Source organism: Anabrus simplex, chromosome 1, assembly GCF_040414725.1.
Source record: "Anabrus simplex isolate iqAnaSimp1 chromosome 1, ASM4041472v1, whole genome shotgun sequence".
Classification (NCBI taxonomy): domain Eukaryota; kingdom Metazoa; phylum Arthropoda; class Insecta; order Orthoptera; family Tettigoniidae; genus Anabrus; species Anabrus simplex.
This window is the reverse complement of record NC_090265.1, coordinates 446,259,707-446,271,004: the sequence shown is the minus strand read 5'-3', so window position 1 is coordinate 446,271,004 and position 11,298 is coordinate 446,259,707.

Below are 11,298 nucleotides of genomic sequence, written 5' to 3'. Positions count from 1 at the left end.
TTACTAACACTTATTACATTTGAAGATTTAAAGTCTATTTACACGTTCTGAGGCTTGACGCCTAACAGCCAACTCAATTAGTTGGTAGTTCTTAACTGACTACATTCCAAGAGACCTTTTCCATTTGGAGTCCAGGGTTTTATATGAATTAGGGCAGTCACGTGTCAATCCCTCTGGGTGGGATACATTGTCTTCGTACTGGTTGATTACCAGGGAAGAGGAGATATGTGTAGCAAAGAGTTAGGAGTTTAGGAAGGGGTTTCTGATGGCACCAGGGAGTGGGGCACATACGTCACGGAAAGGTTTGGGCTGATTCTGCCAAGCCTGAGGATATGTGTCAGGATATGTGTCATCCTGGACTCTGAGTTGTTATTGAAACTTACTCACATCTTGACTCACCAGTATTGGTCACTAGTTTGCCTACGGTCTGTTGAAACTGCTTGACACTCATACAGTATGCCAGCAGCAGTAATAATAATAATAAAAGTAGCTTTTAGAAGCCGAATACACTAGTATTAATGGGTGAGGGTTCTATTCCCGGTGAGGGATATAACTCACGTTCCACTCATGCGTAATGGTGATTGCATATGCAGAAAGGAGCATCTTGTCTCGTCTCGGGTTCGAATAATGCACATCTCTAGTATCTAGGTTGGGGTACCTACAGTAGCCGTCAGTTTCTGTACTTAGCCTCCTCATTCGTGTACTCACTGCTGCATACAATGTCAGAATTATGTTATACTGCGTCGAAATAGTCCTCGGTAGAAATGAAACAAATGAACACCCTAGCCGCTTTTTGACACGTATTGACGGCATGGAGAAGGCCAATGGTTGGCTATTCGCATAGTCGGCACAAACAACATTAAGCTTAGGCTACCTGTAGGCCTACGACACGCTGCTCGCCACACAATGAGGGGACAAAATTCCAGGTTCCGATCGATGCATAGGAAAAAATGATAACTGGCTACATCTTGTACTATTCAGGAAATTTGTTACCTCAGGATTTTTTGATGAAGTTCACCAAATATTTCTCTGTTCGGGACACAGCTTCCCACCATGCGACAGACTTTGCATTAATTGAAAAACAGAAAAGGTTTTTACAGTCCACGTTCCTTTTGAATGGAAGTATGTAATAGAGGAATCTTTATTTCAGAGATGGACAGAAATGACTTCAAAAGTTTTGAACCATTGACCAGGGGTATCATAAAGAATAAGGAACAAAAGATCACGGAGGCTATGTGGATAAAATTTATTAAAGATGAGCCTAGTGGTGTATACGTTAGAAAATCGTACAATATAATAATACCATTCCAATATTATTCAGTTGTGACACCAACAAATGTCATCATTGGTGAGACATTTTCAATTTTTGACCTTGTTCCTTTGTATCCAGATGACCTGCCGATTACGAAGGAAAAAAAGAAGGATCTTCAGGATATGGTAAAATACTTGAAGGAGGAGTATCATATTCTATGTAAACCTAAAAACTGAATAACATCAGAATATAAACTACAACTGAGTTGAAAAATATAACAGTGCGTTGTTATTTTCTGTGTAAGTTATATCAATTTGAATATATTTGTTATACATTTTCAAATTTTGCCGTTAATGTGTAACCAGATGATGTAATAATTATTATTATAAAGATATGCAAATGATTGTGAAGTACCAGAATGAAGGGCGCAGTAGTTACTTTCTAAGAAAATATTAACCACTGTAAAGAAACTACTTCAATTACGTTTTATATTTAATGGAATAGTATTTGCACGCATCAAATCATTATAATTAGGCTAAAACTTTAAAATAACACACTTCTCCCCTGTCTGCATCCATTATTTGCGAATGAGTGAGCGCATGCACTTCTAACCTGTTGGTTTACGGAACAAAAGTCTATATATTACATTCTCTCGCGTAGCCATGTCCCGCGGACAATCATCTTTATTGCCGTTTTTCTCAATATATATATATCATCGGTTACATGAACATGCATTCAAACTGGTTATGTCACACCTACAAGAATGGCCAAAAGAATAACAATCAGACACATTTTATAATTATTAAGAAATGATGACAAGCCTGTGAACGTCAAACTATGTACACAGAAAAATTGCTACTATTTATTAAATCTTCCTACTTGAAAACAAACTCTACTCTGCGGCTTCTCTTTACAAAACCATCAATAACTTCATCATAGAAAGAGGACTGTAATCTAATTTTTGCAAACAATCCTCTTTCAATCTACAACATAGCTAATGATGATATCCTCTCCTGGCATTGAGTCCATCTGCAATATGTATTAATGCGTCTCAGTGTTGAAAAAGAACGTTCTGCAGAGGATGTAGTAGCAGGAATTGTTGCTACAAGTTTGATGAGCTTGAAAATTTCTGGCATACCCATGTACAATTTATTAGTATGCATAAACTGCATTAAGTCTGAAACACTTTTCTCATTAAAATCAGAAGATGAATACATCACACTTAATTCTGTTTTTAAACGGACAATGTCGAAAAATGACCCATAGGTCTTTTCTAGGGCAGTAACATCACTGTCTGGAAACCTATTTCTGTGCTTCTCAAACAAATCACAATCCAAAGCAAGAAGAACACAAATTTCTTTATGCATTTAAAACGCCTATTTGGACAAGCGCATTGTCAATAATTTCATTGAATAGACGTTTGTATTTTGATTTTTCTGGTTCATCACTAATTCTTCGATTTTTAGAACACAGCTGTCCTCCATAAACATCAATTTCAGTATCAACATGTCCATACAAACTATCAAAATCTTCATCTCTCATAGACTGGATATTTAAAAAGAGCTCCTCAACCTTCTTGCCACAGTACTGAATATTCAGACTTTTTGTTTGTAAAATACTGAATACAGTATCGGAGAATGAAAAAATCTTGGAGAACACTGCCAGCAGAAATCTAGTGTTGAACTTAAGTAAGAAGAACAAAAATCCTTGTGCTTTCAATGTAGTGTCTTCATCCCAGTCGTCTGAAGTATCCTGTACATGTTGAAAGAATTTCACCAGCGTATCATAATATTCCTTCACAGTATTAATAAGACGTGAAGCAAAATTCCATGTCGTTGGTGCTACTGTTGGCAACTTCTTCTGAACAAAATCTCGAAGAGCAGCTGTTCTCTTTGTAGACTTTGAAAGAAAAAGCAGCAAGTCCTGACATTGTTTGGAAGAAAATTGTACATTCTTTGATTTTTGAAGCAGACTGCTGTAGTGTGAAAATTCAATAGGTGGCTATAACAATGCACAAATGTCGCATATGGATACTGGTATTGAAGTAGTTTATTAAGCCCATTCACATGACCGGCTAAGACAGCAGCACCGTCATATGTTTGAGCCACAATCTTTTCCTCACAACTGAACTCTTAAAATAGCACGAACATGATTTAAGAGGGCTCCAGTAGTGCGATCTTTACTAACGTCAGCAAAACCAAGAAACCTCTCTTGAATTTCACCACTTTCATCTACATAACAGAGTAAAGTAGAGAGTTGTGACTTATTAATAATATCGGACGTTTCGTCCAACATTTTTACCACAAAAGTTGCTTGTTTAAGCTCCTCCTTTATTCTTCTCACAATTACTGAACTTATTTCTGCTATTAAATCATTTTGGATTGCAGACGACGTCCCTCTAAAAATGGTGGAGTCTTTCAGATGAGCTGCCAGAAGAGGATCATATTCACTTATAATTTGTAGAAGTTCGATGTAATTCCCTCTGTTTACGGAAGTTGCAGACTCGTCATGTCCGCGAAATGGTAGTTCCTGTTTTGCTAAAAAAAACACTGCATCGATCACTCGTTTAAGTATGTCACGATTTTTCTTTACCTTTTCATTATGAAGTTGGTCACTGTTGCGTTTCTGTTCATCCAGCTAGTGGTCGATCCTTGTACGCCCAAAGCAACACTTCATATGGTTTGCAGATTTCTCATGCCCTGTGTTCAAATTGTCAAAGCCACTTTTACACCATACACCGTTATCAGCAGAAAATAGTAAACACGGCCAGCAAAATAGTCTATTCAGTTTCTTGAACCCTGTCAACCAGTGCGAATTATTATATTGAGATACGGGGAACGAACGTACATATTCTCTATTTTTCTCCCTGTGCTATGTCTTTAAATCTGGCAGCGCCTGCCATTCTTAATAATGTCTGTTTTCTCTTGGATAGTCCTCCGAGAAAATGGATTTGATAACAAGCTGTCAATAATGCACGGTTCGGAACCCATTGCAGCACGTCAAATCATTCAGAATAGATGGTCAGGAACTTACAGTACACTACTCACTGACACAGCACACTAGATCTGTAGCTCTCAGACCAGAGCTTCCACTACACATTATAACCGTGACAGCTTGCAACCGGCCTTGGAGAGAAGAAACCTGCGCGCGCATACATTTCTCGCTATGTCGACAGCTCCGCTGAAGCTCCTAAGACACGAGCAAGCCTCGCAGGACTGGCCAAGATATATGCAACATGCGATTTGTATAACGCAGATCTATTACAGATACGGTACATATTGTATTTTCTTCAACTCGCCTGCTTTAGAAAAATATTGCGCTTGCGCAGCAAGCGTAGCATGCTCGGAGAAATCGCCCCTGGTGTACACCTCTCTATATTCAATTTTAATGATAAAAACCCTTTTGCATATATGTAAGGTAATTAATTCACTTCAAGCACGTACATTTTAAAAATTATTGGTATTAATTTTAAGAAATGTAATGTACGGTACTCTATTTCCAATGTCTTCGTCTTACTTTGCTAGGCTGACGATGGCATTACCCTATTGCCAAAACCGATCCCAAATAAATGAATATGTGATGACTTTATAATTATCACTACTTCTTGTATTGAATACCTAGGTGGATCCCCATACCTAACTATTTTGAATGTAAATCTCGATTCAATACGGAACCTAAAAATGAAATTCAACACTAAACAGCACTATAATCATAACAGGAGGGGAGATATGCAAACACATGAAATTCCAGGCCCTAATGATCGCAAATAAATATGTATGTTACCCTCTCTTCTCAGGTACGTTTGAGATCTTTACTAAATTCGTACTTTACCAGAATTTACAGTCCAGTGTTCTTCTAAAGGCAGCGTTATTTGTAACTTGAAAATCTCCACCGCATCACTGGTACGGTACTATCGTGCCTCTCAATTATACACATAGGCACTAACTTAAGATCGTTACAAAGAATTTTTTTTCGTGCAAAGAAGTGGATACAACAAATTTTATGCACCAGTTGGGAAAACGTAAAACATTTGTGGATTACTTGTGTAGAGGGAGAGTTTTGTATAAAAACTGAGTGTGCTTATGCCCTGAAAATATAAAGTTACAGCAGTTAAACCATCGCGCGCTACATTCGTAACACGTGGTGAGTAATGCCCCCCGCCTGCACCAGCGAATGAGACTGCTACACGCTGGGGTGAACGTAATCCAATCTCTTAATTTCTATAACTTTGTGCACGACCAGTATAATCTATGTTTGTAGACAAGCAACAGAGCATTACCTGGCTGGGCTTGCCCACCACATTAACTGCAAAAGAACGTTTGTTACCTCCAGCTTTTCGACGATTCATGTTATCTAATTTTATCTGATTAGCATTAATGTTATAATTAGAGCCCGGATTTCTATGCAAACGCACATTTCTAAATAAGCTAGTTAGAATTCTCAAACTTGGCAAATATTCGTTTTATGGCTTAACAGCGTGTCCACCAAATCCAGATTCTAAAATTCCCTGACATTTGCCAACTTTCCAGACATAGAAATTTTGTCCCCTGACACAATGACAAAAATAATAAAGGAAGTTTCCAGCTATGACAAAAATATTAAAATACATTTTGAAAAAAATGAACAATTAATGTGCATATTAAATTTCAAAACTTGTAAGTTTAATATAGTTTAATTAAATTCATTTTATGATTTTAAAAAATTGATCATTACTGCTTCACCAAAGAAATTTCTTCACCTATAGCCACCGACAAGCTTCTGCCATCACCCTCCGCTTCTTTTCTTCTAATTCATTCAGCAACAAAGTGGCATTTCCCTCTCTCTCTTTTTTTTTTGCAAAGAATCTTCTACTTCCAATGCTTCACATTTCTCCTTTAGATTTTGAACATACAAAGCATGAGCATTCCTCGTAGTATGGAGCATTTTCTTATTAATGGAGACCTTTTCAATTCCACCAAGGTTTGAGATAGCATCATATATTCTTCTTTGTGCTACAAGGGATTCTAGTAGCATGTCTACAATTTCTTTATTAACAGAAAAACCACGTTCGAGTGAAGCATTCCCATGAAACAAGATTAGATTACTTCATTTTCAGAAATGAAGCCAACTTTTCTGTTTTCAAATTTACTGTTGGCAAAACAGTGCAGAGCCAAGTGATCTAAGCTCTCGTCTTTTAAGACAAAGATTTCACTACTTCTTTGAAAGTATAATTATCAGAAACAGAAGTAAACTCCCTCTGTATATTATCAGCTTCATTGCCAGAGATCCATTATTCAACAAAGGCATTTAAAGCTACCCTTAGCGGTTTGCTGCTTAGAGGTTGCTTGGCTTCACTTGGATCGAAACAAGAAAAGTCCTTTAGTCTATTTATATGGCAGCGGTGACTGTTCCAGCTATCTTCTTGCACAAAGCTATCATTCATCTTAGACAATCTGTGCATAACACAGCACTAACATACCTGTATCATTCAATCCAGGAATGCCAGGAAGTACTGCCCATGGTAGATGCAGGCAGATTTTCTTTACTAAATTAATTTTGAGGACATATTCTGAAGACTGCGGCGACTCAAACTTAACAAACCTTGCGATGACATTTTTCGTTGTTGCAATGAGAGATTCATACAGGAGTGGTGTAAATAGAAGATCTCTCAAACTGTTTTAGGAATGGTTCCAAATCTCCAAAAAAGTGATGATAAAAATGACTACTTGCCCTTAAGAAGTTTTATCTTTTAAGTGAAGTTGATACTATTTTGAAGCTGTTAAGAGTTTGGGATTTTATTCTCTCTCTTCCTTCCACATATAACATTAGGTAGAATATCTATAGCACGTTCAATGACACTTGAATTTTCAACCCATCCTACAGAACAATATTTCAAACGAAATAAGTCTGAACCTGAATGTGTGTAATCAGCACATCTTGCAGGAACGTAGTAAAACAAGAAGTGGAAGAGCACGAAGAAACTCTGTAAAATTCCACTCGGTTTCCTTTACTACAATTTTACATGAATTGCGCACAGTACCATTGTGCAAGCCACAAGATACAATGTTCATCAAAATAGGAGCATCTGGATCGTCATTTAATAAATTACACATATCTTGAAGGAACTTTTTATTTTAACATTTGGACCATCCATTGAAATTTGTAAGAGGTTTTTAGATTGAGTCCTTGCAGTGCTTGCAAAAAAACCATTTAACAAATCTGGAGAGGCAGTGACCAAGAAACATGGAATCAAAATTAGAACTGCATACCTTAGTATCTGGATTGAAACAACGAACTACAAGATCCATTCAGCCCATCTGAGAAACTTTATTCAGTGACTTGTCGAAACAAACTGTGAAATGTGCACTAACTACACATCTCGAGAACTTTTTTATGAAAATAAGGAGCCAAACCACGAGTGATTGTATGTGCAACTTTCGTTCTGTGCAGTTGAACATTCAAAGCTATTTCAGTCTGGAAACATTACTGGGAACAAACATACACTAGCTTCACTGGCACGTAAAGAATGGTTGCACAACAGTATACATTCACCATATAATTTCAGCTTTCGTTACTTGCTCTCTTGAAAGATAATTCTGTAGATATCTCTGGTGAACCTTCTTTAATGGAAGCAGCATTGGAGGCATATGTGATTTCGTTTCGGTAACTGTGGCAGGCAGAGGACAATTAGTGTTTAAAGCCAGGTTATCATCTACCGAGTTTAGGTCTTTTGTTACTTCACTATTCAAATATTCTTGTTTAAAAACAACTTGAAAGGGGTGACTAGAACTTACTAGGTTTTATTTTTTTTTTTTTTTTTTCTATTTGCTTTACATCGCACTGACACAGATAGGTCTTGTAGTGACAATAGGATAGGAAAGGCCTAGGAACGGGAAGGAAGCAGCCGTGGCCTTAATTATGGTACAGCCCCAGCATTTGCCTGGTGTGAAAATGGGAAACCATAGAAAACCATCTTCAGGGCTGCCGACAGTGGGGTTCGAACCCACTATCTCCAGATTACTGGATACTGGCCACACTTAAGTGACTGCAGCTACTGAGCTGAACTTTACAGTAGTGGCATGCTTCTTTCCTCCCATGTAACTTTTTAATGCCTGCTTCCCCATGCTGCTAAGAAAAAGTGATGTTTTACATATTATGCAATATGCTGAAAATCCGTCCTGAGACATGGGTTTCAACCATGTATCATCAACCAGCCACCTTTCATTAAACAAAGTTTTCCTTGGCTTTGAAGAAGACATTGTTAGCTGAAAAAAGTAACATAAGGTTATTGTAAAAATCTTTAAACAGTCATACTCTGCAGGGCTTTCTTCTTAACTGACAGTACGCAAAACATGCAAGCATTGCCTTACCTATGCTGCCAGCAATCTACTGCTTCGATAACAGTTGATGCAATATAACTGTGGCACACAGCCCTCGCAAAATGCAATACCGTACTAAGAAAATCCCACGCAAATCACAAGTGAAAAATGCACTAAACCTTTAAAGATAGTGTATGCACTTCCTAACAATATTCAACACTAAAACAAGAATATGTACATTATAATTAATAAAAGAAATTACTCTCAGCTAATGACTGGCATGGCTATGGCTGATCGAGACCCTGGTGCCCAATTTTTGCCGAGTCACATTCTTGCTCCTTGTCTTTCAGGAACTATACTGGGGTATGGTAGTACACAGACGAACTATATACTAACCAACACACGGATGTAAGTAAAATTACATCTACACTGAACACTATTAAACCCATACCACACACGCCGAGCGCCGCAGCTTAACCACGTAGTGATGTTGACAATACAGTTGGCAGCTCAACCGATATAAATATAGCAGCCTGGGATTGGCTGGATCAAAACCGAATACAAACCCATTTTACACACGCAAAATCTTGAAACCAACAAACAACTTTCATATAACCATGTGATGTCTTATTCTGATTCACAAAATTACACGTTATAATTACAAGCTGCTAGCCATGCCTCAAGATTTCAGAACCCCTCACACGAAAGATAGGTTAGAAACAGAACACTGCGCGGCCTAAACGGCGTTACGATGCATTACACTTCTACACAAGGCTTACCTACGTCAAGAGCATTTAATAATAATTGTTATAATAATAATGATAATGAGCACTCGAATGAGTATTAAGTTTAAGTGAATTTCACACTTTCCTGCACTCGGTGTTCATTTTTACATTTTACGAGGTAGTAACTATCACACAAGTCATTAGATAGTAAACAGTCATCCGTTGGGTTGTGGAATTTTGTCTACACCGGTATCAATATTTTGTTGTGGAAGCCATGTATTTAAGCGGTTAGAAAAACTGAGAACCCAATATAGGCGTAATTCATCAAGCTCGCTATTCCCCAACACAATACAGTAGAACCTCGATTATACATTCCCGGAAACTACGTTTTCCCGTATTATTTGATCAAAGTACGTGGTCCCGCGATCATCCTAATCGAATCAGGTACAAATCCCGCATTATCCGTTCCTCGAAGAAACGATTTCTCGGATCAACCGTCGCGCATTTTTCAAGAAACTGTCTTACGAAAGGACGGGTACGGCATACGGTACTTACGGATTTTAGTGTTGACATCCTGTCACTTGAATAAGTACTGCACTGGAAATGCGATCGGCGGTGAACTTGCATAAGGGATCATCTTAGGATCGCATTCGGGTAGTATTGTTTAGAGCAGGGCCTCTCAGGGTGCATGCGCGTGGTGCATGCACTGTGCACGGTGCAAAAGACGACTTCGCTTGGTTGACCAGAGTGCAGACCCCCCACTCCTCTCTCCCTACACCTGTCTCCGCGTTCCTCACCTTCACTGCTGTTTCACCCCCACTGCGAAATGTTTATGTGTGGTGAGCGGAGACGCTCAGTTGTATGGGACAAGGTTACCAGTGTTACTAAAAAGATTTAAAAAGTGAATTAGAAATACACATACATGTTTGAGAGGAATGTAAATATAATTTTTAAAAAATGCAGAACCCGTAACCAAAATGAAAATGCTACAGTACTGGAACAAACCTCATTTGTGGATATAGAATGCTCTTCTTCAAGATGTTTCAACTTCCTTAATTCTTTCTCTCTGACGTCTCCTATGATTTCACAATCATTTTCCGAATGTAGTCTGTTGTAGTGTCTTTCAATAGACGATTTTCTTACGCACGTAATTATCGCCCCACAAAAAAAAAAAAAGAAAGTTCCCAGTTCGATTGAAATGGACTTTCGGAAGTCTTTGCTTTCTTCGAAACAGGTTGCTCCATTATTATGTTGTTGTCGTGCGCTTATCTATTTCACTGATAAACACGTCGTCTACCACCAAACGCTTCGCCGCTCTTAGCACACTACACCATCCGAGTCAAGCCGAGTTGAGGCGAAGCGTACCGATGCACAGTGCACAGAGCCTATGCACCTCGCTCTGCACGCGCGAGAGTTTGGGCGTTTGAGAGGCCCTGGTTTAAGAGAATCCTCAGAAATCGTAAAGCAGTGTGTGCCCACGACAATTGGAAGGAGACAGAGCGCATTTCGACACCTCTATTTGAAGACTGAAGGAGTTCGTACTTGCAAAATGTCTACATTATGTCCACAGTTAGATGTGTATTTTTTTTACTTTTTTCGAGTGTACCGCTGAAGAGGTTTTCGGCAATTCCCTCAGGGCACTGTATAGTCACTGGGCTTTCAGGCAGGAATCGAAACTGCTCCTTCTTAAGTAACACAAATTTAGTACTTTAATATAATCCTATACGATAATGTTGCATACCGGTACATAAAGCCATGGGAGGTTTTGGGATTCCCTATTACTGTTTACATCCTAATATAAGACTAGAAATTTCACGTTTTTGTGTTAAAATGTTATAAAAGCCGCGGTCTTTTTATTTGCACACGTTACATTTAAAAACTTTTTATCATTTCGCATTCGTACCGACTTGTACAGCAAGCGCGCTTTCCAGCCGAGCTCAAGGTCGCAAATAATCGTAGTTTCGGAAGTGTTAATAATAATTTTTCTCTTTTTGATTGTGATTATTGACGGGCAGAACTAAAA